The sequence below is a fragment of the Gorilla gorilla genome, chromosome 19 (genome assembly GCF_029281585.2).
Source record: "Gorilla gorilla gorilla isolate KB3781 chromosome 19, NHGRI_mGorGor1-v2.1_pri, whole genome shotgun sequence".
Lineage (NCBI taxonomy): Eukaryota > Metazoa > Chordata > Mammalia > Primates > Hominidae > Gorilla > Gorilla gorilla.
The window spans coordinates 70,228,915-70,237,674 of NC_073243.2; the positions used below are offsets into that span (position 1 = coordinate 70,228,915).

General features: G+C 41.6%; 1 pseudogene; it reads left to right on the forward strand.

Annotated features, from left to right (window-relative positions):
• The first annotated feature begins 222 nt into the window (after window positions 1-222).
• LOC134757572 (uncharacterized) lies at window positions 223-3,765 on the forward strand (annotated as a pseudogene).
• The last annotated feature ends 4,995 nt before the right edge of the window (window positions 3,766-8,760 follow it).

An 8,760-nucleotide genomic window follows, 5' to 3' on the forward strand; every position in this document is an offset into this window, starting at 1 on the left:
ACTCGTGTAGAGCTCTGGCACTGTCTAATTAATCAAAGTGTTCCTAGAAGTGAAATTGATAAGAAGCCTACTGCATTCCTACTTAATTTATATAAGGAGAAAACTTCTAGGTCGAATGGACAAAAGACTAATGTGAATTATAAAAACAGAGAATCATGGCCCCTCAATCAATTTCCAGACTTGAGCCAGTTTACAGACCCACAACCACTTGAATGAAGGGGAGGATGGGTCCCCTTGAGGAAGGACCCCACTACATTACTGACAATTTATGCAGTGAATCTTTCTCCCATCCTTCCCCAAGGATACCTCCCACCTTCACCAGGGTAACTGTGCACTAGGGAAAGGGAAATGATGAGACATTTTGGGGACTACTGGACCCTGGCTCTGAACTGACATTGATTCCAGGGGTCCCAAAACATCATTGAGGTCCTCCAGTTAAAGTAGGGGCTGATGGAGGTCAGGTAATTAATGGAGTTTTAGCTCAGGTTCAACTTATAGTGGGTCCACTGGGTCCCTGGACTCATCCTATGCTCATTTCCCCAGTGCCAGAATGCATAATTAGCACAGACATATTTAGCAGGTGGCAGAATCCCCATAATGGCTCCCTGACTGGTAGAGTTAGGGCTGTTATGGTGGGAAAGGCCAAATGGAAGCCATTAAAGCTGCCTTTACCTAGAAAAATAGTAATTCAAAAACAGTATCATATCCCTGGAGGGATTGCAGAGATTAGTGCCACCATCAAGAACTTGAAAGACTCAGGGGTGGTGATTCCCACCACATGCCCATTCAACTCTCCCATTTGGCCTGTGCAGAAGAAAGACAGGTCATGGAGAATGAAAGTGGTTTATCATATGCTTAACCAAGTGGTGACTCCAGTTGCAGCTGCTGTATCAGATGAGGTTTCATTGCTTGAGCAAATTAACACATCTGGTACCTGGTTATGTAGCCATTGACTTGGAAAATGCCTTTTTCTCTATTTCTGTCCATAACGGCCACCAGAAGCAATTTGCCTTCAGCTGGCAAGGCCAGCAATATACTTTTACTGTCCTACCTCAGGGATATATCAACTCTCCAGGTTTGTGTCATAATCTTATTCGGAGAGACGTTGATCGCTTTTCACTTCCGCGAGATATCACACTGGTCCATTACATTGACGGTATTATGCTGATTGGATCCAGTGAGCAACAAGTAGCAAACACACTGGACTTATTTGTGAGACATTTGCATGCCAGAAGATGGGAAATAAATTCAACTAAAACTCAGGGACCTTACACCTCAGTAAAATTTCTAGGAGTCCAGTGGGGTGGGGCCTGTTGAGATATTCCTTCTAAGGTGAAGGATAAGTTGCTGCATTTGGCCCCTCCTACAGCCAAGAAAGAGGCACAATGCCTAGTGGGCCTATTTGGGTGGTCGAGGCAACACATTCCTCATTTGTGTGTGTTACTCTGGCCCATTTTTTGAGAGACCTGAAAGGCTGCCAGTTTTGAGTGGGGTTCAGAACAGGAGAAGGCTCTGCAACAGGTCCAGGCTGCTGTGCAAGTTGCTCTGTCACTTGGGCCATATAACCCAGCAGATCCAATGGTGCGTGATGTGTCAGTGGCAGATAGGGAGGCTGTTCAGAGCCTTTGGCAGGCACCCACAGGTCAATCACAGTGGAGGCCTCTAGGATTTTGAAGCAAGGCCCTGCCATCTTCTGCAGATAACTACTCTCCTTTTGAGAGACAGCTCTTGGCCTGTTACTAGGCTTTGGTGGAAACTGAACATTTGACTTTGGGTCATCAAGTCACCATGTGAACTGAACTGCCTACCATGAACTGGGTATTTTCTGACCCATCTAGCCATAAAGTGGGTCATACAAAGAAGCATTCTATCATCAAATGGAAGTGATATATACATGACAGGGCTCGAGCAGGTCCTGAAGGTACAAGTAAGATACATGAAGAAGTAGCTCAAATGCCCATGGTCTCCACTCCAGCCACCCTGCCTTCTCTCCCCCAGCCTACACCAATAACTTCATGGGGAGTTCCCTGTGATCAGTTGACAGAGGAAAATAAGACTAGGGCTTAGTCCACAGATGGTTCTGCATAATATGCAGGCACCACCTGAAAGTGGACAGCTGCAGCACTACAGCCCCTTTCTAGGACGTTCCTGAAGCACAGCGGTGAAGGGAAATCTTCCCAGTGGGCAGAAGTTTGAGCAGTGCACCTGGTTGCGCACTGTGCATGGAAGGAGAAATGACCAGATGTGCGATTATATACTAATTCATGGGCTGTAGCCAATGGTTTGGCTGGATGGTCAGGGACTTAGAAGAAGCATGACTGGAAAATTGGTGACAAAGAAATTTGGGGAAGAAGTATGTGGATGGACCTTTGTGAGTGGTCAAAAACTGTTAAGATATTTGTATCCATGTGAGTGCTCACCAACAGGTGACCTCAGCAGAAGAAAGTTTTAATAATTAAGTGGATAGGATGACCCGTTCTGTGGACACCATTCAGCCTCTTTCCCCAGCCACCCCTGTCATCGCCCAATGGGCCCATGAACGAAGTGGCCACAGTGGCAGGGATGGAGGTTATGCATGGGCTCAGCAACATGGACTTCCACTTACCAAGGCTGACCTGGCTATAGCTACTGCTGAGTGCCCAATTTGCCAGCAGCGGAGACCAACACTGGGCCCTCGATACGGCACCATTCCTTGGGTTGATCAGCCAGCTTCCTGGTGGCAGGTTGATTATATTGGGGCTCTTCCATCATGGAAAGGGCAGAGGTTTGTCCTCAGTGGAATGGACACTTATTCTGGATATAGGTTTCCCTATCCTGCATACAATGCTTCTGCCAAGACTACCATCTGTGAACTCACGGAATGCCTTATCCACTGTCATGGTATTCCACACAGCATTGCCTCTGACCAAGGTACTCACTTTACAGCTAAAGAAGTGTGGCAGTGGGCTCATACTCATGGAATTCACCAGTCTTACCAAGTCTCCCATCATCCTGAAGCAGCTGGACTGATAGAATGGTGGAATGGCCTTTTGAAATCACAATTACAACACCAACTAGGTGACAATACTTTGCAGGGCTGGGGCAAAGTTCTCCAGAAGGTCGTGCATGCTCTGAATTGGCATCCAATATACGGTACTGTTTCTCCCATAGCCAGGATTCACGGGTCCAGAAATCAACGGGTGGAAGTGGAAGTGGCACCACTCACCATCAACCCTAGTGATCCACTAGCAAAATTTTTGCTTCCTGTTCCCACAACATTATATTCTGCTGGCCTAGAGGTCTTAGTTCCAGAGGGAAGAACGATGCCACCAGGAGCAGGAGACATGAGAATGATTCAATTAAACTGGAAGATTGCCACTTGGACACTTTTGGGTCCTCCTACCTGTAAGTCAACAGGCTAAGAAGGGAGTTACAATGTTGGCTGGTGTGATTGACCTGGACTATCAATATCAAATCAGTCTTCTACTGCATAAAGGAGGTAAGGAAGAGTATGCATGGAATACAGGAGATCCATTAGGGCATCTCTTAATATTACCATGCCCTGTGAGTAAGGTCAATGGGAAACTACAACAGCCCAATCCAGGCAGGACTACAAATGACCCAGACGCTTTAGGAATGAAGGTTTGGGTCACTCTACCAGGAAAAATACCTACAACCTGCTGAGGTGCTATTGAAGGCAAGGGGAATATAGAATGGGTAGTAGAAGAAGGTAGTCATCAATATCAGCTATGACCACATGACCAGCTGCAGAAATGAGGACTGTAATTGTTGCGAGTACTTTCTCCCTCTTTTGTTAAAAACATGTTTGTGCATGTATACATTTGTACTAAGAAAATATCTTCATTTTACTTCCTTTCTCCTTTATCATGTGACATAAGATTTATTGATTTCACATCAGCATTTAAGTATCGTTAACTTTATGTAATAGTATTTGGGTTGAGGATTGGTGTGTTTCTGCTAGTATGAAGGATAGTTGTATTATGTTAGGCATAATTATGACCTTATTATTGTCTTTACTTGAAGATTATGTATGATCTCAGGAGATGTGTAGGGGTTCAAATTGACAAGGGGTGGACTTGTGATGGTTAATACCGAGTGCCAGCCTGATTGGATTGAAGGATACAAAGTATTGATCCTTCAATCCAATCCAATCCAAAGTATTGTTGCCAATCTTCCTCCACTAGAATATATCATCCCTCTGTTGCCTGATTTACTCCACTGCTGTATCTCTAATGCCTAACAAATAGTGCCTGGCATATATTTGGTGCTCCAAAATATTTGATGATTGGATCATCTGAGAAGCCATGATATTTTATTCCTTTTAGGTTCTTTTTACTTCAAAGTCTACAAGACAGTCAGTTAATCTACTCCCTGAGTCTCTGCTTTCTGACACTCCCTGCCTTATCAAGATTTCAGAAATACTCCTGGTTCCTGGTCAAATACAGTTAATATTCCTAGTAGTGTACATATGTGTCATGCACCCTTTTAAACACGTTGTATGTATTCACTCTTTTAATTGTTACAATCAGTCCGTGAAGAAATAATGCAATTATCCTCATGTTGCAGCTGAGGAAACTGAGGCACAAGGTGGTAAAGTGACAGCATTGGATATGAACTCAGGCAATTAGGCTTTGGAGTTTGTGTTCCTAATCACTAGACCAACTGCCTCTCCAATGGTTATAGCACCTACCTCTTTATTTGGGAATGGCTCAATTTATGAAATTCTAGTGCATTTCAGAAGGGAGTCTTGGCTAAGACATATGGGGAAGAAGCCTGCCCTGCACATTGTTAATAAATCATATTAATAATGAGCATGGTTTATTTATCCACAACATCATGAATGCACGAGCAGATCAACCATAGACGGAATTAGATCAAACAAAGAGCTCCAGCCCTGCCCTGGAGGGCTAATAATCTAGAGGTGTAAAATCTATTCTCTAGGCTAAAAAGTGAAAACAACCAGGCTTAGGGAACAATGGAGAACTATCACCCTTCTGGATCAGAAAATGGTAGCTTCAATCACTCTGCATGATGAAAGAAAAAATGGCTTACAATAACCAGATATGTTTATGCCACAAAAAATCACATGGAAATGCTCTTCCAATGGCCTTCTCTTTCCTGACCAGGGGTACCCCTGCCAGTTGCTGCTAAGGGGCTTCAGTTGCCCCTAGTATCATTAGAAGTTTGTACAAGTGCCCTAAAGCCAGAAGCCCTTGATGACTTTGTGTGACCTGTGCCCTGGGAGATGCTTGCATATATGTTAGGAGGACAAATTTTGGAGCCAGACACTACTTATTCCTAATTAACCTGATTAATTAATGTTGTAGAATCTCAGTTTCCTCATCTATAAACTATATACTTCATAAGCTGGTGTGATAATGTGATATAATAAGAAATTATATTTATTTGGGTTCTTCCCCCAACTCTTGATATAAATATCTTGAAACTCTTATAAATAGGGGCCCTACGAGAATCTTTTGTTATATTTGGTCTTTGACACCCCCACCAGCCCAGTTTTTGACATAAAGCTCCTAACACTTTTATAATTTTCTGAGTTATAGGAACCTCTGACACAAAGTTTCTACATCTCTTGAAAACTTTCAGTTGATAAAAGTATCTTCTGTTTTATTTGGTGACTCTTGATGGGCATCTGGATAACCTTGGGATGAAGGCTGGTTGCCAGGAAAACAAACTATGTGATTAGATGGTTAAATCTTTTAGTTCTATTCTTCAGCCTCTGGGGAGAGGAAAGGGGTTGAATGTTGAGTTGATCACCAATGACCAACAATGTAATCGATCATGCCTACGTAGTGAAGCCTCCACAAAAACCTCTCCAGGACTTGAAGAGTTTCAGGGTTGCTGGAGGTGCTTGGAGGTGAGGGAAGGGAAGATCTTCCCCTGCAACCCTCTGCACCAATACCTTGCCCTATCCATCTCTTCATTTGGCTGTTTGTCAGTATCCTTCCTTTGTAATATCCTTTATATATAAACTGGCAAATCTTAAATGTATCCCTGAGTTTTGTGAGCCAATCTAGCATATTAAACAAACCCAAGGAGGGAGTAGGGGGGAACCCTGATTTATAGCCAGTAAGAAATATAGGTGAAAATCTATTACTTGTGATTGGTGTCTAATGTAGGGGGTCGGTCTTATTGGACTGAACCCTTACCCTGTGGGATCTGACATGAACTCCACGTGTAGAATGTCAAAATTGAATTTAATTATATGACACTAGTTGGTGTCTGCTGGAAAATTTGTTGCTGGTAGGGAGAAATCCTCACACAATTTGGTGACCAGAACTGAAGTAGTGTATTGATAGACTACACTCAGATTTCAGTCAGTCAGAGCTTCTGTCACTAGCCTGAAAGCTGCCTTATAAGGGCAAACTTATGCCAGAACAACAGAAAGGCTCTCTCAGACCTCTAGTTCCCAAGAGGGTACTCAACATGAGGGAAGGACAAAATCAGGATAGACCACTGCCTAGCACATAGTAAGCACTCTATGTGTTGTATATGTATACACATAACTCTTTTCTCTGAAATAAAGCATCAGGCTCTGTGAAGGACAAATAACTTGCACTACCAGCAGATCATGAGACTTTAGCCCTGGGGATTCAGCCTTTGCACTTGTTTTCTCACCCATATGGTAATACTCACCTTGTAATTACTGAGCAGTCACCTAGTGTCAGATGATGTCAGCCCTGTGTCATGCAGTCCCCAGCAGGAAACAGACAGCAAGTTCCATTAGAACAGTTCATGAGAAGCTCTAATAAAAGGATACTCATATAGATGTGGGCGACGTGTAGGGAACATAGAAGCAATTGAGTAATACCTCTAGTTAATAAGAGTGGGGCCATTATCATCTTAGAGTGAAGTAGGAGAGAAGGAGCTATTATCAAAACCTGCCAGAGTCAGGTCTGAGCAGAGGCTATCTTGATAGAGTTTGATCTTAGTTAGAAGGATGTGGCCATGCTGCAGGGTGACCTCAAATAAAGGTGTCCAGGAGAGGCCACAATATCATTCTCCTCCCCTTGTGACCTCATGCTAGGGCTCTGCTGCGGCTGAACCTAACCTGAAGCCAGATGTCAAAAGAGCGCCTTGCTGTAATCTATATTAGTCAAGGTAGAGAAAGCTGGGTTTCTATGTTTCTGCATAGATAGAGCTCTTTGCATGGATTACCTATTTAATTCTTACAATCTCCTTGTAAGATAATTATTATTCCAGTTTGTCAGAACACTGACTTTTAAGTAGTAAACAATTTACTATATATGTTTTTTGTATATATACACACATACATATATTTCCACATATTTATATAATGTTTATATTTTTATTTTTGTTTTAAAAGTTTGATGTGTTATTGTAGAAAATTTGGAAATACAGATCCCTCTCTCCAAAAAGAAAGTAATAATCAAATAACTTTATCATCATAGATCACCTCTATTAACATATTTTCACATCTATTTTATATTTATTTATATATTTTATATTTAATATGGCACATTTTAACTTCATTTTATTATAGTCATCTTAATTCAATTTATTTCATTTATGAAAATATATGAAGTTTAAATGTGTCAGACACTATTCTATGCGTTTTATAAATATTAACTCAATAAATCTCATAACACTCTTATGAGGGTAGGTATCATTATTATGCCAATCATACAGATTAAAGAGGTTAGATAATTTGTCCAGAGTCACATATCTAGTGAATGGTGAACTTTATATTCAAATATAGGAAATTGGATTTGTATTTGGCTCTTATTCTTGATCATTCTGATCTACTGACTCTCACATACACATACATTGCAAACTTGGAATCATTCCAGTTCTCTGTGTTTTATTTTTATCTAACTGTATGTCTTCAGCATGCATTCACATAGCAGTTCTTTTTCTTGATCATCCTAAATGTAACTAGGTATGGAAATAAGTATTTCAGCAAGGAAAGAATATGTCAGTAAAAAGCTGCTAAAAAATCAGGTAGAAAAAAATTTACCCCCAACACACACACACACACACACACACACACACACACACACACACACACTCAGGAAATCAAAGGACAAATGTTAATATCACTAGTCAAGTACTGAATCATTTGACATGTAGAGTGACCTTCACAGGGGTCACTTAAATAAGACTCAGTGTGTTTAATGGCTGTATGTTTCATTATTTGACAGGGCCATAGATAATTCATTGGCAACTAGTTAACTGTCACATATGCAATTTGATATGGGGATTTGATATGTATAAGAGGCTTTGAGGATTGAGGGACATGTAAAATGATTCCACTAAACTCTCTTGCTGACAGTATAGTGTGGAGGCAAGATATATATGCATAGAAAAATGTTATGGACTGAATATTTGTATGCCCCTAAAATTTATGTCAAACTTCTAATTCCCAATGTGATGGTACTTGGGGATGAGAATGTTGGGAACTAATTAAGGTTGGATGAGGTCATGAGGATGGGGCCCTCATGATGGGATTGGTGCCCTTATGGGAAGAGACACCAGACAGCTTGCTCTGCCCACCTCCCCCAGGACTCAACCTGCATAAAAAAATGTCATGTGAGCATACAGCAAGATGGTGGCTGCATACAAGCTAAAAGAAGAGGCCTCAGAATGAAACCTTCCTTGCCAACACCTTGCTCTTGGACTTCCCAGACTTCAGAACTGTGAGAAATAAGTTTCTGCTGTTTAAGTCATCTAGTCTATGGTATTTTCTTATGGCAGCCTGAGCTGACTAATATAAGTAAGATA